General features: G+C 38.7%; 2 protein-coding genes across 7 annotated transcripts in view; one reads left to right on the plus strand and one right to left on the minus strand.

The window, feature by feature from the left end:
* Nucleotides 1–21,572, plus strand: part of COL8A1 (collagen type VIII alpha 1 chain) — an 87,915-nt gene that overhangs the window by 44,269 nt on the left and 22,074 nt on the right. For 2 of the 6 annotated variants that reach the window (XR_015801181.1, XM_014878588.2), the window contains exon 3: nt 11,441–11,555. The exons of 1 other annotated variant lie outside the window; for it this stretch is intronic. The gene's annotated coding sequence lies outside the window, so the exon portion shown is untranslated. Of the gene's footprint in view, nt 1–11,440; nt 11,556–20,096; nt 21,119–21,572 lie in introns of those variants that run through there. 3 more of the 6 variants (XR_015801180.1, XR_015801179.1, XR_015801182.1) reach the window with 3 other exon arrangements.
* ST3GAL6 (ST3 beta-galactoside alpha-2,3-sialyltransferase 6) overlaps nt 1–21,572 on the minus strand; it is a 138,794-nt gene that overhangs the window by 8,733 nt on the left and 108,489 nt on the right. The window lies entirely within an intron of this gene.

Raw genomic sequence — 21,572 nt, forward strand, 5'->3', positions numbered from 1 at the left:
CTATTGTTTATACCATTGACCTCATCTGAGCAACTGTCCAACACTGCATTGCATCCAGTAGGTTTCTCTGCTGGCATGTAGCAAACATGTGAGCAAATCATCTGAGTATAGAAGTAATAATATCAGCTAATATCTTGGATCTCCAGCAGAGCTTTCAGCCCAAGAGCTTTAAATACCTACACATGTTAATTAATCTCTTCCAGCTTCCACTATGAGGTGGGTAAATGTTAATATAATCATTCTGTAGATGGGAATTCATTAGCACAGAGCTCTTAAATGGCCTGCCTGCTGGCTGATAAGACTTCTGTGGGAGGTGGACCCTGCATCTAACAAGACTGTTTCTCGTGTGCTCTCAAGTAAACCAACTCAGCTGAAGATAAGTTGACAACATATCTCTACATGTTCTGCCTAATTTACCTGTCTTTTTTCAGTCTCAGAATAGGATCTACCATGTACGTGATACATGGCTTCTTGAAAATTTCATGTCCTCTGCTGGAGATACTCAGGTTCAATTAACTGGTGACTTCTGCAAGAATTTGTACCTCTAAGTAATGGAGAGTTCATCTTTGGGGGAAAATTAACCCACAGGGATATCTTTCTTAGAAGAAGAGCTCATTTTAGGAGAATGAAATATTCATTTTCTCTTATGATTTTTGGGAGTCAGAGCATATCTGACTTTCCCCATCGTTGGTCATTGTCATCCCATATCTGTCCTCAGATATTTTTACACTTCTTTCCTCAATAAAAATTCACCTGCAAATAGTGATATAAAAAGACTATGTTAATAGCTGTGCAATTCTGTTGCTAGTTTTGATCTCTAACACAGCTGTATCTATCAGTCACATACAAATCTGACCCATCTTTCTTCATCAGACCTCATCCTATTCAAGTACAGTTTTAAATTAAAATAACCATATCCTTTGTTTTACTGTTTTCATAATCAAATATGGTATCTACTAAACCTGCCAGCTATCCCACTAAGATCTGAAATATCTTTTTAATGTTTGCCAGATGTAAAACTTATCCCAGTCAACCTTGTACTATTACTAAGAAATTAAAGGTATTAACCAGCTGCTGAGGAAGGTAAGTAATTTTATGGTTTTGCTTGCATTTGTCAGTTTTTGAGGGAAGAAATGGCTGGTATTTTTACAGTTTCCAAAAGCTAAGGGTTCCATTTAACTCTGTGCTTCTGTAAGTTTAGACTGTCTCTTCTGAGCATGGTATCTGAGGTCATCCCACATGAAATCAATAATAATATATAAGTCCCTAGGAAATTCTAAGTCCCAAGGGAATTCAATGGGGCTCTGAGCAGCCTGCTTCAGTTGAAGATGTCCTTGCCCACAGCAGGGATGTTGGAACCAGATGATCTTCAAGGTCCCCTTCCAATCAATTCCAATCAATTCTAAGATTCTATGATGCCCATGTCCCTATGACTTGGACACCAGTGAAAGTGTTTAAGGCTGTTAAATTCTCCAACTTTAAGTCATGGAAACAGGACAGATTTCTACCACATATAACACAGAAATTATCTATGGGTAAGGTTATATCCATGTTGGAAGTTACAAGTTTACATATCACTTTGAGTGTTCTGTCACTGTGATGTAATCCAGAAGAAGGGTGGAACTTACCTATGAAGTGATTTTATAACTGTTGTAGCATATGACTTCAGATTAGTTCAGGTTAAAATACTAAGGATAAAAGTAAGTGGGCTTAACTCCTGGAGAGTTCTCTCACATGCATGCAAATTTGATTTTAGTACTAATTGCAGTTGGAACTCTAGAACAAAAAAGTTATATTGCCATGTTCAGATGGCTACAATATGGAGAACAATTTAGACTTAGCCACTCCATCCCACTCTATCAAAATCCTTCTTGCTACCTCATGAAAAGACAGACATCAGACTCAATTCTACATTTATGGAAAAGTAAAATGAAAGAAACAAACTAATATCATCCTGAATTTGTTCTTAATTAATCTAAAGTGACATCTGATTTATAGTTAAAAATAATATTTCCATTCTGCTGGCCAGAATATTGTCAGCATCTTACAATCCATATTTACTCAAGATCTGTACTTTCTACACATCTTCATAAATTCAGAAATTTTTGAAGTGTGATTAGAAACATTCTACCACCAAAATCTTTCTGTTAACTCAGAAGAGGTATCTATGTTTAGAATTAGCATTAGTACATCTTTTTATTCTCAGGAATTCATCAAAGCCTGGATTTCTGTGGCTTTTTATAGCTGAAATATTTACAGAATCTCTGCTTAGTTATGTTTCCATCCAAATGTTTTTTCTGTTGCTGTCTGTAGGACTTCAGCTAAGTCAAAGTACTTACTTAATTTTGCAGTGCTTTGTGCTATTTCTTATTGTACAAATTTGAGAAAATCATTTAATGCCCCATGGCACAGGGGGTGGAACTAGAGGTTCTTTAGGGTCCCTTCCAACCCCAATCATTCTATGATTAATTGATGTCGTCATTCTTATCAGCCCATGTTATTAATTATAAATATTTAATGGCACTTGCCATGTTTATTGCATGACTCATGCCTGACATCTGAACATCATTGCTGACTTGTCACACAACTCACCTTACAGCTCCTGTCTCTTTAAAGCTTTTACTCTGCACAGCAGTACAGCTGAGAGCCTAATACAGTCACTTGTGTAAATACCACCTACATAAATGCATCAAGGGATGAAACTTCAGAGCAGAAATTCTAAGCATGATAAGAAACACCATATGTGCTCTAAGTTTTAATTAGCAAAGTACGCTCATAAGATAAAAATAATTCAGTGCTTGGAAAAATGGAGGCATTGCTTTTTGGAGTTAGGAAGTCAAGGGGAACATGAGATCTGGCTGAGTTCACAGGACATATCCCAAGTGCAACACCGTTCAAGAGGTGGGATGTGTCATAATTACTTCAAACACACGAGTAGTGTTTGTGCTGCTGTTCCTGGATAAGGCTCCAGTAGGCTCCAGGTTCCTGTAGAAAGGAAGGCTGACCCACTTAGGCAGTACCCTGAGACAGGGAATACCTCCTTCCTGTGCCACACATCTCTTACACATCTCCTGACCAACCCTGGGGAGAGGACTTTGTGGCCTCATTTCAGCCACAAAATGGGAGTAGTACCTCTTCCCTATCTTACAAGGTACTGTGAAGATAAATATGTGAACATTTAGGTACTACTGTAAAGATGACCAAATAAGCTGCTGGCATGAGCTTATTGGGTACTATATTAGCATGGAGAGGAATTCTCCTTCTTGCCTGTAATGGGAAACTCCTAGAATCTTGCCTTAAAAGGAACAGACAACAAACAGCATGAATCCCTAAGGGGAATGAAGAGGAGGTCATACTTTACAGTCCACGTAGGCATTTTACTTCCAAGGGGAGCATTTTGAACATATTCTCAGTACTTTTTCCTCTGTAATCTGAAAGCATTTTCCTCTGTGATGAAACGTACAAATATAACATTTCTCCTTTTTGATAAATAATAATAGAGCATGTTTCTTTTAATTTCCTCCTCCAATCTGAGTATAAAACATGTCTGTTTGAATATGTTTAATTGCTTTGATTTTATTTAAGAGGAAAAGTATGGTGAAAAAGAAAACCACCTATACTTTCCTCCCACTGGTATTTTGCTTTCTGCTAAGTATGGGGGCATTTCCACCACTTTAATATGGGCCTCTATTCAGCAAAGAATCTAATCACATACTCAACATCTAACACTTGCTCTCAAAAACAAATGAGATGCCAGTTTAATTACTTCATCAACTTAGTGCTCTGGAGACTTGAACAGAAAAGTTTTGCCTTTTCTTATGATGTGAGATTCTATAATGCCAATGTAGAAACTGTTTGGCAATTTGACCTCATTTAAGCTTTTTCTGTTTGCAAAAAATCAAAGGTATAGAGTGTTCTATATTCAGTTATCTGGATATCAGCAATGAAAATAGAATTTACTTTTGGTTTTTTGCTTTTTTCTGCACATGTACAGTATGCAGGTAACAGTCAAAGTTGTTCTCTGCCCTGATATAGTTCATCTCGATTACATTTATGGAGTTTAGACCAATTCTTTCAAATACACACTACAGAAGTTAGCATATGGCTAAGCTTATGGCTCTCCTTAACTTTTAGAGAGAAATTGCATGAAAGGATGTGGTGTGGGTTATTAGCCAAGCAAATCAAGAAAGCAGCAAGAATTGCCTGGTGCCAATCAGGGTAAGGAACACTACCTCTACCTGTGGTAAACAGAGCACATTGGTCATTGCATGATACATCAGCAAACTATGTGTTATAACTTTTTATTAGATTATATAAAAAAATGTGCACTTCACTTCATTTTTCCTTATAATATGAAACTAAGCTGATAAGAATTCCAGAATGGATAAAGAATTGGTTTGTTGAGATTGGCAGCAGTAAGGAACTGGAAAGTTTACATTTATTTTCTTTTTTTTCTTCCTTTCTTTTTTTCTCTTTAAGAGGCACACATAACCTAACTAAATTACACCATGCCCTTTATACCTACTGTTTCCTTTTACAAGTACCTCTCCCAGAAAGAGCTAGTCTTGGCTGCACTAGCAAATCCTTCTATGTGTTAGTTAGAATCAGGAAAAATTTCAAGACAGAAGTTCAGTATTCCTAACAGAGTTTAGATTTCATCATAAATTTGAATTTCTATCCAAGTTCATGGTGTAGAAACATACCAGAGATAAACATGCAGTGATACATAACTGTCCTGAAGGCCTGGCAAAATTTCTGTCTGGACCAATAATAGCACCTTATAATCTTCTTGGCCCTCGGAGGCCTACTCCTTATTTGCAGTTCAGTGTGCTCCAACAAACCTTTTCTGGGAAGGTGGTTTTGTAGGAATTGCTTTGGCTGAAACCCCTGAGAAGCTTATCACAGTTATAAGCCACTATTAAGAAGAAACACATATTGTGATAGTTCACTAAAGAAATGGAGTACTATTAATTACCCAATGTGCTTATGTTTACCTACAGACACGGATCTCACACATTGCCAGGCAAGCAAAAACTAAATTACTGAATTTTCATGGACTAAACAAAATACAGCAACTATACCTATTTGCAAACAAGTTGCAATCACACCCCATTAGCCTCTGATAGTCCAGTCATGAAGAATCAACTTACTGATGTTTGATGGATTATAGAAAATGTGTTTTATACCTACAGAACAAGTTCAAAGTATTTCTTAAACTAAGAAGGTAGAAAAAACCCTTGGGCATGATGAGACAAATTAAAAATGGAGAAAAAGGAAAACTTTCTTTTATTGGCTTAAGAGAACACCTTCACAGCGAGATACTGAAAGCATTGTGCTGGCTCCTAATTATTCAGACATGTATTTCTCTGAATAAAATCCTCAGGAATTGTCTGTTCAAGACCACCCATTTAGTTCTTAAATTTTCACCATTTGTCCATAAAGTGTCTGTTCACTTTCCATGTTTAATGTCTCCTACTCAGCATGAAAAAGTGTCATAAAAGCAGCCCAGCCCAGCATGGCATGCACTGAACAGCTACTTTTGTTATCATCTGAGGGAAAGACAGATTTTGGTGAGGACTGGGTAGGAATGGGGCCCCTGCTCATAACTAGAACAAACAAGTGGTGTTAAGCAGAGCTAATACTTATCTACCTAATTCAGTCTCATGAGGCGAAACACAGCTCCACTTCAGTCCTAAAAAGTAACTGTTGGGGTTTACAGCACACATACAACTGCACTGAAGTTATCCTAAAGGGCAAAATACAGCTCTCCACCTGGATGCTTGGATCCTTCCCCACTGTTTGCTGGAGTGATGTCTGGCAAGCTGAAGTGTCTGTCAGGTCCATATTGAAGCTCCCGTGGTGCAACTAGGGAAGCTGGAAACTCTGATAGTGCACAGACCTCCCCACAGTCCCTCAAGGACTCTGCCTGCCTCCATCAGGTACTGCAAAAAACACATCCTTTCCCAAGAGCTGAGGCTGCTGACAAGCTCATGAAGGATGTATACTGTCTTGGTGACTTGAGCTCTTTGCTGGACCCCAGATCAAGAAAAGGAATGAAAAAAGAGAATACTCATGGCCTAGGAAACAGAACACCTTGTTCACCCAACAGCAAGTCAGATTATAGAAAATATTGTCTGATCACATCAGATGGAGTGACTAATGTTTCTTCTTAAGTCCAATAGTCAGTGATTACCTACTGAGAGTGTACCCAGTGTGACTGATCCTAATTATTGTGCTCTAAATAGGAAGCAAGATTGTGCTTAAAATACACAGACTAAGTTAGCCACATACGCTGAAATAGTAAATTCCCTTTAAAAGGCAGTCAGAATGATTCTTTTCAAAGAATCATTCAAACAAGATTTTTTAAGCAGTACAGAAATCCCATAAAGCTAACAGGAGTACTATCTGAATGATTCTGAATTTACTACAAAGGAAAAAATAAAATAGGCAAGAGGATGCCATGATAGCCCTTCCTTCTGTTATTACTCTCAGTCACTGATAGAAACTTGGCACACCGTTTCTAAAGCAACTGCAACAAACTCAATTTTTGTTCCTTTTTAATTTTTTTGTGTGTCTGTGAAGGAGCATAAAAATGCTTTTACCTCAGTGTTGCTCAAAGTTTTGGTTATGATTCAAGCATCTCAAAATATTGAGAATAATTGCAACATCATGTGCTGCCAGCATTTGCAGTACAAAACTCTGCGTCTTTCTCACACTTGATTTAAAAAAGAACATTTTGCACCTCAATAGCTGGTTGTGGTTTTGGATCAAAAAGCACTAAGAGTTTTGATCTGTTCTGATTCCCGCCCCTTCTGTCTCATTTTTCTCATGGTTTAGAACAAAATATTAATGTGACTCATCTGTCATAAGTAATTTTCATATCCTCTACCTTCTATTTTGGTGTGTGATTAGACAAACACTGTAGTTATGTAAAATTATTTGTGTATTTTTCATAAAGGAAGATATGATTCGCAGGTACTTTAAGCAAAAAAGATAATGTCAGGAGAAAAGTGAATTATAAATGAAAGCAACTAATATCTATTATAATTAATAAATACTTTAAAACATGCTATTTTAATTTACTATTTCTTAGTATTAACTACTACATCTGTCATCTCTGGAATTCTGGATAAGGAAATAATAAATGGGAAAGAAATTGAGTTTATGGACTGTCTTATCCAAAGCGAGTCCCAACTTTGATACCAAAACATTTACGAGGACACTAATTATACTTTGAAAGCTGGAATTCAAAATTGCAAATGTCAGTTCCAGGATGTTAATGTTTTCTGGTACAGTTTAGGAAATTTTATGTAATGTGCTACTTTCAAAAGATGCAATTATGTGTACACATTCCTGTAACTTTTGTCCAGATCAGCCTTCTATCCCACAGTAGTATTTTCTCACAAAAAATTCCCTAGAAAACAGAACAACCAATCAGTACAGAAATGATTTTGCTACAGAGGCATTTCCAACAGTTGACCAGATTCTTCTTTTCTCCCTCAAATAGCAGACTGAAATATTTTACTAAGTGGATCCAGTTCAGTGCAAGCCTCATTCCACAAAAGTCGTTTGCATTTGGGCTGAATATTGAATCAGCAGGACTTAAATACCTGCTTAAAATAGAAGTTATATTTCTGTGACTACTTAAATTAACTAGGGAACAGAAACATGCTGTTTCTGAGCTAAGAAAGAGACTACAGTGATTTTGTGATTTTCTGCCTTTCTGCTTTTGTCTGTCCGCACTTGAATTGCAAACAGAAAATGCTGTTTTCCACACTCAGTTAACACCTGCAGTTAGCAGAGTGGAAATAAGACTGCAAGCCATGTCACTATATTCGAAGATTTAGAAGAGAGAAAATAAGTTCTCTCCTCTCCTTTCATATACAATTTTGCACAAAATAATTCTTAAAAGCAGAGCAATGAAATGAAACTCTATCAATCAGGAAATTCAATGCTTAAATGTTCTCTTAGTAATGATTTCTCTCATTCTCCTCTCTCTAATATTCCCTCCCACCCTTCCTTCCCCAAGAAGCCTTCTTGGGAGATATTTTCTCCATAGCAAAAAAAGTACTCTTGCTGCTTCAAGTTGCACAACATCATGGCTTGTACTTGGGATTTCTCCAAACAGTCCTAATGTATATATCAGGATCTGCACGTGACTGAATAACACAGGGAAGACAGCGACTGTATCAGCAGGAAATCTTTCAAGAGATTATTTTTTCAAGTTAAAAGAAATTATCACACCATTAAAGGTTTTCAGTTCTGAAAGTACTGCAATGAACGAATGCACATCAAGCGATTGATCTCAGGACATGAAGAGCTGGGTAATAATAATGTTATTAGATGAATGTTAAAGAAAGCATCACAAAGTGGCCAGGAGTTCCCCTACAAAAAATCAGTGGAAGCCTGTTGAGTGAGCTACTGGAACTGGAATTTATCTTTTTATTTGTTACACTATGTAGCAAAACCAAACTCCCAGCTGAAGGCATCCTTGGAGCAGACAAGGCAGGCAGGGGTAGCAGTGGTGTGGGATGGGGAAAGATAGGAGAGTGAAAGGTGGGGATTGAGTGGCCTCTGTGTGGGGAAGTTAAAGGAGACAGGGCACTTTTTCTGCTCGTGAAGCTGCTTCTCCTTCTTGTGACTCCTTCTTTTCCTTCCTTTCTCTCCTCCTCAGAGGGAGGACATCCAGAGACCTTCACTTTACTTCCATTTTTTCCAACATCACCGTTTACACATTTTTCTGTTCTTTCTTGTCAGTCCTGGTTTGGAGGGACAGGAACTAGGCCAGGACCAGGCCAGAAAGGCAGAGAAATTCTACTGCAGATAAAAGGACAGATGTGACTGCTGCTGCTGTACTTGGGCCTGCTGGTACACACTGGCAATCCTTTACCCTCTCCCTAATCCCACCAAGGCAGTAACAGCGGCATGGATGGTACAAACAGGAGGCAGGAATGGGCTGTTTGGCTGAAATGCCTAATCCCTCTTTCCTCAGTCACAGGCAAAGTAGCTGCCATCCCTTTCAGTCTGGCAGGTCTCCATTTTGCTAAGTGTACAAAGCTACTTCTGACTTGGTGACTTGCCCTCATTCATTCAAGAAGCTGAGCCAAAGCCCCAAACCTAAATACCTGCAAGTTGCAGAGAAGTTTGTATCCCGAGCTGAACTGCAGAGCACAGAAGTGTCTCTAAAAGTTCTGATAGGGTGTAGATGTGTTCTGAATTACTGCCTCATCCTTTGAAGTAGAAGGCCTGTTTGGAAGGATAAACAAGGAAAACCTACCCTTCAGAAAACTAGGAAGCAAATGGCAACAAAGTTCTGCAAAACACATTGGCAGTTTCTGCTCTTCAGGCTTTAGAGTCCTCTGAGAAAGGTGGCAAATACACATTTCCTTGTACAGCTCCAATGAATTGGATGAAATCAATTGTAAATAATCCACAGTACTTGGGCATTATCTCCTAAACTCCACTACAAACTCATCAGGGATCTGCTTGCAAAAAATGGATGGAGTCAGGGGAAAATCAACACAGATTATCTATCAAAGCAAGGGTTGATTGGAGACCAGATTGTTATTGTCAGAAAACTTAGCTTGCTATCATGAAAGTGACTTTTCAAAATAAATTTTACTCCAGAGGCCAGAAAGCTTTGTCATGAATAATCTAATCCATAGTCTAAGATGAAGGTCCTGAAAAGCAGATGGTTTCTTCCTGAAAGGGGCTTGGGCTTTGAGAAGAAGGTGCCTACCTGGCTGCCATGATGCAGGGACCAAGTGGGCATCTGGAGTCACCTGAAGGGAGAAATAGATTCCAGCCAGCAGTCAGAAACTCAGGGACTGGGGGGCAACAATGTACATTGGAGGTACTGGGGCTGCTGTTTGGAGATCTCTTTTTCCGGCAGAAAACACTCCTCTGTCTAGGAGGAATTCAAGCTTCATTTGTTAAAATTCATTGTTTTGAGAATAATTTAACTAGTTCTTTTGTCAGATTTGAGAGACCTTACAATAGCCCTGGTGTGGCATTCAGATGAAACAGGGTAGTGGGCACATTTCAAATGGACTTGAATAAATCTGGGGGTAAAACAGTCAAGCAGGTTTCCCTTGGAAATCAGTATTCCTCCCTTTCCAAATGCTTCCTGCCCCTAAGGCTTGCATGGTCTCTTGGTGGCCAGGCCACCAAGGGCAGAGCTGCCTGGGGCCCACTGGGTGCTGCGGTACAGGGCACTGCTGCAGCACAGCTTTGCAGAGGTTGGAAGCCACTGCTCTTGAATTTGCATTTTGCCCTGGCTGATAAAATGATAAAGGTAAATGGAGAGATACCTTTGGGCATGTTTGGCTCCTTGGGGTTACTCTGACTGCTGGGAAACCAGTGACTCCGGAGAGCAAAAACACAAACAAGGAAGGTTTCAGGCCAAATACCTCAATTTTCAACTACAAAGCAAATCAGCACATAAAGAGCAATCACTCTGCTTATCCATGAGCTGGGTTGCAGGAACTCATGGCTCCCTGTGGGAAGGATGCTGAGCAGCAATGGAGTGTATGGAGAGCAGCTGAGGGCAGGGGCTATGCAGAGAGGTGCAGAACCCTCCCCAGCTCTGATCCAGCACTGCACTTGAGCATGTGCTCACTCCAGCTGGAGCACACTCATCCAGAATTCTCCATCCTCAACTGAACTATAAATGGCCCAATGGCAGCTGAACTCAGCAAATCACAGAGACTCTTCCCAGTTATGCCGGTGGGATTTGTGAAGCACATAGGACTTGGTAGCAGCTGTGTGAGAATGATCAGAATATAAAATAGAAAAGCAGATTTTATTTTATATAGGACACTAGCATTGTCCATGGCTCCCCTTGTCAATATCCTCACATGATAAGTGCAGTAACGCTTGGGACTTTGGTAGTTTCCAATCACAATGCCTCTTGGGAACTAATGATTTTATTTATACATTGCATTAAAGGGTTTGTATGTATATTTTCATGGGCATGACACACATGCAGAAATATAAGATTAGGTGAAAGTTTTTCATCTGTATTTCAGACTGATAATTTTATACCTTGTAATCTGAAAAAGTTATGCAGTGTCTCTGTAGAAGGCTGGGAACATGACTCGAGGCACATTTGAAATCCAAACCCATATTTTGATTTACAGCATAATTATTACAGGATTGCCAACAAAAACACTGAACACTAGGATTTTTGGTTCATATTCAAACTGCTACATCAGTTTTCACAAGCACTGAATAACTAAAAAGGCTACTCAAAGTGAATGAGTTGCCAGGTTTTCATACTTCTGAACAGTAGACCTTGAATAAAAAGCTGGAATAGAGAATTAAAAGACTAGGTTAAGCCACTAGGTTTGAAAATTTTGACTAATGGTTCTCAGTATTTCTGGGAGGTGGAAAAAAGGATATTGTGCTCATACATTTCTTAAAAGCTTTCTTTTCCCCCTAGGACTAACCTAAAATCAACAAAATAACACCAGGCCTAACACAATCAGGAAATCTGTGTCTCTTAGAGTGAAAAGCAACCAATCTGTCCGTCTTCTGCCCTGTCCCAAAACCTCAATGTAAGTATATTCACCTTTGCAATCCTAAGTGAGTTCTATGTAATGCCACAAACAAAGCACAAAGGCTTAAAACTGAAGTTGTCTTAAAGCCATCACCTACACAGGATTTGAGAAGTTATTCAAGTATTTGCTATACACCAAAGCTTTTGAATTTTGAGTGGAAAATTATAAGGTACATAAATTTTGGTCATTACCCTCAGCAGTACTTTTTATTGTAGATAAAGAAATCTACCCTTTCAGTCATTCTCCATTGTTTGATAGGAAAGAACATGTAACTTTGGCATTTTGTGTTTCTGTAAAGAAGATTGGTTAAAATATACTTTTATGGTTGGAAAAGAGTAAGGAGTTTCATTAGAAAAGAAATGTCAAAAAACCATTTTATCCTGGGACTAGAGTGAACCACGCTGTTGATGTGCTTTTGATCCCCAAAATGCATAAGTACATGTGTCCACTTCCAGATGGATGTACATGCTAAAATAAACAGCAGTAACATTCATTGAGAAATCCATAGTTAATACAATGTTTAGTTTAGCTCAATAATGGGAAGAATATGTTAAACATCATTCTGAGCCTTAATGGAAAACTTTCTGACAACGAGACGTTAGCTCATACTGTCCACAGTCATCTTATGCCTATGAGTATTGTTTGTTATCAAGTGTGACTTTTGGAAGAAAAAACGCATTATTGCATAACAAGTTGCATTGCAGTAGTGTCCTGCACTCTGTTTTGGTTTCTAGAAAGCTAATTAATTAAAAGAATCCAAATGGTAAGAATTAATCATGTAAATCCCTCAGACTTTCTGGACATTTTGTAAGGAGGATGAGCGCCACATTCAATAGCGTTTCTCGCTTGTGGAGAAGTCATACGCAATTTGTCTGAGATGGAAAACCAGCAGAATCACAAAAACATGACTCCACAGTGTGGCTCTAGAGCACCACCCCTGGCAAAGACCCCACTCTGGGAACCCACTGGGGTGGGCACTCACTGAGGAGCACTGAACTATGAACCCAGTGGGGTGGACTGGAACGGTGACAGGATTTCAGGATCTCCAGCCACTCCATGGCTGGAGCTGCCTCTGGTAACTGTTTTCACCCAGCATCAGCTGCTGTGACCTACCCTACATCAGGTGCTAGAAAAGTCTAACAAGAAAAAAAAGAAGGAACAAAAAGAGAAAAAAAAATGCTCAAGACTACAGCCCACAGACTACTGACAGAGAATAAAACACTTCTCAGTTAGTATTTACATTCTCCCAGAGCATCCATAAAGTGTTAGAGCCCATCCACTTCAGAAAACATCCATCCAAGAATGGCAGTGGACTTTGATAATTCAGCTGTGAAGTTTCTGTAGCAGTTGATGAAAAGACTGTATAACAACACTGCTCTGTTCATTAGTAATTTCTTGAAACTTTTCAATAAGTATCTTCTGGTGTTACATAATATAGATCATTTTTTTAAAAGTATTGAGTTTTCAGTGTTTTAGAGTCCTTGATTACAACAGGTAAAACAGTAATATAAGCTATTAAATATAGCTGCTAGACAGAAAAAAGCAACAGTTAAGCTAAGCATTACAAATTAGCACCCACTACTTCTCATGAGTGGCAAAATTGCTTTGAGAAAAACACTGTCCTCAGCAATTCAGAGATATCAAGGAACAGAGAATTAAGGGGAAAACAAACTTAAAAAGAGGTTGAAAGTTCTGGAAAATATTGTTATTTCCTTTTTTTCTTTTAATCTGTTCCAATGAATGGGGAAGAATTTCAGCAAAACATTCAGATCTGGATAGAAATATACCTCAAATAAAAAGGAAACAAAGCCCTCTATCTGTATCAAGAATACAGAAAATTTTCAGACTTGAGCATCAACTGGCAGATAGACCTGAAAGGCATTTGGGTCAAATAGAAGTCCTGAGCTGCTACCAAAATCAACAGTCTAATTGTCTAGCTGAAACTGGGGCTTAGCTGTTGGGTTTCCTGTAACTAAATCTTGCCACAAACAGCTCTGCTAAGTTTTTCCTCCAATAATACAATAAAATATAGCAAAATTAAGATAAATACAAGAGACAATGAAGATGAGTATGTAGTTCCCAACATAAGAAGGGGAGCAGACATTAGAGAAAACTCATGAAGATATCAAAAAAGTTCTTGTCAGTTCTAAATGGTTGACATGATAGTTCTTTAAAAATAAACAATCAAACATCTCAAAGTAATTGCTAGACTAAGGGATTTATTTTATTTAAGCAATAAGGTATTTTAAAAATGTACTTAGAATGTCTAGCTTGCTTCAAATTACTTTGGTTTTCTACACAAAGTGTTGTGGTAGTCACTACCCACCCAAAAGTGGTATTTTAATAATATTTTTAAATTGAAAAACAACAATTGAAATGAAGAAAGCAAAACTATTCAGAAAGGTTACCAGAATGCACAGTTTGACTTCAGACATTTTCTAATCTGATCAGGAAGCAGAATGAAAAAAAACTTGTGCCGAATTCAGGGGCACTGAATCAAGTGATAAAGTTATACAATTTTATGTGGATTTACTGAGGTCGTATCTCAAAATCCAAAGCAAACCTAAGCAACTGAAAGTAATGCTTCAGTTTATATAGTCTGATATTTTTTCTGTCTATCCTTTTTCCTGTTGAACTGCCTTTTATGGCTCTCAGTGCATAAACTTCAACATCGGCATCTCCTCTGTCCACAGTTTCCTCCTCATTTTCTCGTGCTTTATGTACCTCCATTCAATCCCTGCTTATCTGATAGTAAGGATTAGTTTACTGGTCTGCCTTTTCTCTGTCTAATTTGGGGAACTGGAAGTACTGGATGCCTTTTAGTGGAACCTAAACCTCAAATTACTCAAGTATTTATGGAAATATTACCTTACATTTCCAGGACCATTTATTTTAAATAGAAGTCAGTTGCTGGACTCCTTCACTCACTCATGAAAACCTAGCTTCAGACTCCTCACAGCAGCTTTGGATGGGAGAAGATGAAAGGAGAATTACAAAAGAAAAATCTTTTCCAAACATAGCAATATTATTCAATAGCTTAGAAATTTACTTTTCCTGTTGGTGAATGTGGTTTCTTTAACTAATCCAAGCATTATTGTGAATAAACCCAATGGTTGCTTTTGTCTGTATTTTGAAGAAAAGGGGCTTGTTTAGGGTTTTAGTAGCAATAATTGACACAAAAAGCTCCAGTACAGAACACATAAAATGAATAGGATGAGCTTGCCTCCAACAAATCATTAGAATTAGGGACGTTGTACAGATACCTCCCGCTTGCTGCTGGTAACCACGATGACAAGTTTATTATCCCAGACTGTGTGGAGCAGAGATCCGAGTAACCTGCTGCTCATTAAATTCTCTGCTTCTGAGCCCCCCTACTCCCCAGACCAACTCATATGAAAAGAACGTGAAGCCAGGAGGCAGCAGATTTTTATACTGATAACAGGAAGTTTGTGGAAGACTGGAATAATATTTCTCTCTGACTTGCGAAACAGTTATATGAAACAATAATTTTTCTTATGGGTTTTGCATTATGCATAAATCCTCCTATTTATATGCTAAAGCATATGGTTTATTAACAGCTAGCTCAATAACAATAACATACAGAGCACACAGCTGTCATCATCACTTTGCAAATGTTTTCCATACATTTTCCATAGCTTTCACATTCAGGGAAAAGTAACACTAAGTGAAAAGTCTTCATTCAAAAGCCTCATTAACATAATGTATCAATGAAATGATTCCTTACGAATTCAGTTTCTTTTGGAAACACCAGTGTATTTTCTATGCAGAAGTCTCTCAGGACATGTCACATTTTAAGACAGTTTTCTAGACCCTAAAGAGTTCAGACACAACCCTATTAATGCCTTTGCCTTGTAGAGTTCAAGAAATGCTACCACAGTGTGAAATGAGATTTGAAATACAGTCAGAATAATCGCCCATCTAATACTAAGAGTTCAGCTAAAACATTCGTTATATAATTCAACCTCATATTTACTTTCAAAGGAGTTTTATGTAGCTGTCTGGTTTATTTAAATAACTGATTAAGGCTGTCCTGTTTTAATTGGCAAAGTTACACAAACAAATATTACAGTTCACAGTAGTCTTCCATTGTTCCATAGGAACAATTTCACAATCACACAATGGTTGAGGTTTAAAGGCACCTCTGGAAGTCACCTTGTCCAACCTCCCTACTCAAGCAGGGACCTAGACTGGTTTTCCAGGACCACGTCGAGAAAGCTTTTGAATTATTTCCAGCAATGAGACTCCACAACCTCCCTGGCAACTAATGCCAGTGTTCAGTCACCCTAACTTTTCTACTCCCTCTACTCCCTCTCATAATTTCTACTTTATACATCTGAAATCTCCCCTTCACTTGTTCTCTGCAACAATCTAGCTAGTCCCTCATTTACAAGGGTGGATGAATGTTGAAAGACAAGGATGAAATCAAGGATACTTTATTTAAGAAGGCAATGCAGTTCTTTATTGAATGTATTTTTGGAACATTATTCAGTAGTGACCTGTGTATTCCTGTGTAAATGGAAGATGGTGTAAATGGAGTCAGCTGTGCAGCAGCAAGGATTCAGGACATAGCTTGGGAATGAGAGCTATGCCAGCTGATGGCAAAGCTAAGACTTTCAAGAGAATATTTCCTTTGGGTGCAAACAGCATATTTCATGCTACTTTGCTTGCATTACAGCTATTTTTAAGCAATCCACAGAATGGAGACTTAAGTATTTTGAACAGTCTGGTATGTGCTCAGGTCACCCCTCCTGTGCAGTGTTTGTGAAGCTGTCCCTTGATAAATGACAAACTGAAAAGGCAAAGAAAAGGCAACAGCATGGAGCCTCTGCTGACAGTGTAAATAGAAATTTGAGTTTAGCAGACAAAGTTCACAGTTTGCAGTGAAAGGTCGTAAGGATTTCAAGCATTTTTGGTATTTTGTCTCTGCTGTCTGCTCAATATCAAGCAAATAAAAAAAACCCTGATAGACAGCTTCCAATTCTGTATACTTGGCATCCCTGCTCAGCCTGAAGGAACACGGGAAGCTCTGTCTTTGGCATTCTACAATTATTTTAGGACACACCATCCTAACAAAGCTTTAACCCTTACTCAGTCCCAACTTTTGCTGTGATGTTTAGTATGTTAAAAGGCTTACGCAGCTCAGGTAAGTCCAGTGGCCTGCAGTTTTTCTTCTAAAAATTTAGCATGATGAGAAAGAGTTATATGTTAACTCTCAACAGGATATGTTTGTTTTTTCCCAGCCTCTGTAGAGTCACATTAAAATACATCAAATACTTTTATGAGAAATCTCCTACAATCTGCAGTTGAACCAAATGAGACTTGGAGGAGTCTGACTTTTTATTATTATATTATAATTTTTGCCTGCAGTGAGTTCATTCCCTCTTCTGAATATTATTAACATCTCCTTTAGGAAAGGTTTAGCTCTGGCCTGTGAAACACTGATAATGAGATTTTTTTTTCCCCAAATCAATTAAATATATACCAAATAGAAATTGTTTTCCTGGAGGTATGTAACCTCAGAAATCTAAAGAAGAGTCATATGACCTATGTACCTCAGATGTGACTGCAACCACTGCTTTTTGTGAAATCACTATTTGCTATATTCAGGACTGTGCTATGGAAATGAAAAAAAACCCCTTTGTATTAATCTTTGAGTGCATCTCTCCTGGACTCAGAATATTCAAAGGTATCTTAGGAGTGTGATTGGGATTAAATAGTAAAAATAGGACAGCAGGTGAGCCAGATGTTGGCTGAATTTTTTGCAAAGAGTATCCATTTGATCTTCCAAGTAAGCTTTTTATTTGTGTTCCTAACTTCACAACCTCTGGCATATCTCAGCATGATCATGCATGAGGAAATTGTTGTGCACACTGTGAGTGCCACTCAAGCCCACGTTGTGTCTACAGGAGCTGAACATGCCTGGTGGGGCTGTCCCAGTTCCTCCCACAGGCACACCTGACGATGTCATGAGGGATCAATTTCCAATCTCAGATGCTCGCATTCTTTGCACACCTTGTCCTTCAGGCTCGGGCAGAGTACTCATTCCAGTCACTGTGCAACTTATTCCTTCATATCCTTCCTGAGACACATATTTTTGTACCTTGAGATATGAATTTCTTTACTGTACCTAAAACCTGCCATCCTTTGTACCTGGCTTAGAAACTTAGTTACCCACACAGGTAACAGTGGTTGTGAAGAGCTGAAGATTTAAGGTCTTGCCAGACGCTTTGACTTCCCTCTCCCTTTAATTTCCTCTCCCCCCTCACTTTTTAGATATGGACGATTTTTCTCTGAGATTCAATAGTGCCAAATGGAGCAGAAAAGATGCCTGAATGTAGATTTAACTCCTCTTACCATGGCCAGATGTGGAATACAAATATCATTTCAAATTGTGATTAAACTCAGCCAGGAATGGATATGACCCCTAAATGGGAGTTATAATGCATAGGAACTGCAGACACACTCAAACTTTGTTCCCTTTTTTCCCTAAATATAGAATGGTTAAGCTCAAAGGGCTGATGCTTACCATTTTCTACTCACCAGCAGAAAAATATGCAGATTTTGCTGTGCTCAGAGAAAAGCACATGCCAACATGATACACTTCCATGACAGCTAGAAAACAAAGCCTTTTGACAAATGAGAGTCTAAAAAGTTAAACCTAGTCTAAAAGACAGGAATCCATAAACTACTAAAAGGGGATATATTTGTTAAGGCTTAGTTTATATATTTTCCCTGGCCAACACAAACAAAACACTCCTCGTAATGAGCTCTCTGTAGGTGATCAAAGTACCTGAAAGAAAGGCAGATATTCAAAGGCACAGGAAAAAAAACTGTGTCTTAAAATACGATTTTACCTTTACCAGAAAGAAAAATCTTTCATTTATCGTTACACTGAAAGCAGTGTAACACAGCCGTGCACCAGCCAACGCGGCACACAGCACCTATATAAAGGACAGTTATGTGAGGATGTTTTTATTATTTTGCTTTTCTTCTTTGAAACGCAAAAGGAGTGTTAGGCCTGTGTCGGTGCTGAGCGGATGGCTCACGCCACCTGCAGGCAGCTTCAGTCCCGAGGACCGCCCGTGAAAACCCAGTGCAGCGTCCATCCGGATCGAATACTGCTCCAACAGACATTTGAACTGGCTGTAGCACCTGTCAGTATTTAAATACATATACATCGACAAGAAACATTTGATCTTCAGATGCTACAGCATTTGGCATTCAGTGTGCTTGATTTTATGAATACACTTTACAAATATTTTTTTAAACCCGATTTTTTAATTGTGGTTACACATAAGTTTACAAAGATACCTAATTCTCCTTTCTTATTGCCACAAATTAGTTATGGTGACTGTATCTGGAATTAGAAAAATTATACAAGACAGGTTTTAAATGCTGAACCCATTCTATCCACTAAAGACTGTAGTAGGCAATCTAATAAAACCCTAAAGCTAACAAAGCTGCAATTGCTCATAAGAGCTGACCATCCCTGAATTGCCCTATGCAGTGTTTGCACTAAGTCAAGATGAATACCAGAGTGCACCTTTGGTGCTAAAAGGAAAATGTCTTGGATTATAGCTGTAGAAATAGTACCCTTTCCTTAGGAATAACACTATTTCTTTTACAGAACTGTGCAAGTACCAGCCTTCCCACTGCTTTCAGAGGCTTATTTCCATCACCCATTTCAGCTCTCTTTTCACTCATTAGCACTACCTAGTCCTTAAGTCATAACAGGTCACCTCCAAAAGCAGGTCACAGCCTGAGCCACTGAGCTTAAAGGTGGGGCCTCTGATGGTGGTAGCAGTATTTTCCCCAGCCCCCTAGAGCAAAGGGTTAATCCTCTGGGACAGCATCTCCAGGCTGGCTTGCTTTGCCACCCTGGGAGAGGGTGGAGGTGGAGGAACCAGAAACTGAATAGGTGAAGACACAAGGACTGCAGCATCCCTTTCCCACTCAGCCAGAGCACTGGAAGCAGCCTGTGGCAGGAGACCAGTGCATGCCAAAGACATGACCTCCCCATGCATTTTACCGAAATCATGCCCTGCTTTGTCTTGTTTTCCTTCAGCAAACTGGGCTGTTTAAAGCATGACAAGGACATGATTAAAACATAAAATTATTCCAGACCATATTACACTCTTTGGTGTTTTTAATGTACTTATCTACAGCAAGTCAGTGGGATTTTTGGTCAATGCTTCTTTACCCTCTTCACCTCCTACTCCCCAAGACTTCTGCAGTCTCAGTGTATGCCAGATTGGAAAGGTGGCAGTAAGGAGAGCTTCCCTCCTATTTGTCAGGAGATGAATTAGCTACAAACATGAAGCACAGGTTCTGTTCAGCCATGTTACCCCAATTTTACACATGGACAATGTCATTGATGCAGTGGAGGATTCTTTTAAATTACACTACTCAGAGATGAGCATGAGGGCCTAAACTTTACTCCTCTCTCACAAAGTGTAAAGTTGTTGTAAAGTTTCCTTCCAGTAAGACCTGTCATCTTCTTGAAAAATATCTTTTCAGGAAACAACTCTTTTGCATCTCACAGCCCTGAAGATAACCTCAAGAAATGTGTCTGCTCATCAAGACTGACTTGTAGTCTCTGTGTGGCTTTATTTGAAGTCAGAGGTTCAGAGACACCTGTAAACAGTCAACTGAAGGGACTGGAAACTGTGGGAAACAAAGCAGTGCATAAAAGAGTTTACTGCCACTTACTGCCACACTTAGAGTAAATTCATTTGGAAAAAAGTGTAAGCCAGTATTTCCTTCGTTTTCTTGGGGCAGCATATTGTCATAGGAGATGGGAACAGTATTTCACAGTTAAAATTTTCTAACCCACTCCCCTCCAGTACTGTAGGAAGAAAGAATATCTGATAACAATAGCAAACATTCAGCATGTGCCTGTTTCACCATTCTGAATCAGAGGACCAGCCCCACGTTCAGACGTAACAACTGTGGGAGGCTCTGTTTTATCTCCAGTAAAAAGCATTGACTTTTCTGCACACTGACACCTCAATTCATTTAAAATGTGCATCCTTTGGCAGCACACAGGTGAACAAGGTCACAGAAACCTTCAAACTGGGTTTTCCTTGAGAAGCGTCTATATTAAAATTGCAATGGCACCATTTGCATTTCTTCACAAGACAATTCAATTTAGGATTATTACTTTTAGTCAGTGAGGCATCATCACCAAGAGTGAACAAGGCTGAACTATGAATAAGTTGAAAGCATCTTAGTAATGAGTTTAATATATTTGGAAGCCCTGGATCCTCCCATGCTTTTTTTGTACTAATTTTCTGTGGTTGGACAAAGATGAAACGTAGTTGTGTAGCCAGCACACAAAATGCACGATCACTTTGGTTAAATTATAAAAAAGGCTAAAAACTTATCCATGTCATGTTATTTGGCAAAATAATGATGTAATTAAACTGGTTTAAGTATGAAAAAACATATGTATCCATTTACATTTAAACTCTTTTTTTTCCTCCCTATTTACAATATAACGCTTTTGTTAGAGAATAAAATTCAATGAGCTTCACATGTAACTGGTGGAATTCTGCAACTCAATTACTTCTTCATCACAATGGGAAGAGAAACTTCAGCACACAAATAATGTAGCAGATTTATAGCCCTGATTGCAGCACTGACAGTTGGCCCGCAGAGCTCCCAAGCAGGCCAACGAGGAGTAGCTCTTTCCACAGGTATGAAGTGGGATTGCTGGTGGCATCAGCTAACCCATGGTGAAGGGTATGAGTAGAACATTTACAGCCCTACTTCCAGCTAAACTAAGAAATCTTTGAAATATGATATGTTGATTTCATTAGTGTTTAAAGAAAACTTCTACAGGCAATGAGATCCACATGCATATTTTCTTGGGAGTTCCATGTAAAACAATAGTCAAGTCTGAACATAAGTATGTATTTTTAATGTGATAGGTTTATATTAAAGGTTCTTTCCTCATTCTCCTACTGTCTGTAGGTCTGTACATCAACAGAGACA

This window comes from Sturnus vulgaris, chromosome 2 (genome assembly GCF_052056855.1).
Source record: "Sturnus vulgaris isolate bStuVul1 chromosome 2, bStuVul1.hap1, whole genome shotgun sequence".
Taxonomy (NCBI): Eukaryota; Metazoa; Chordata; class Aves; order Passeriformes; family Sturnidae; genus Sturnus; species Sturnus vulgaris.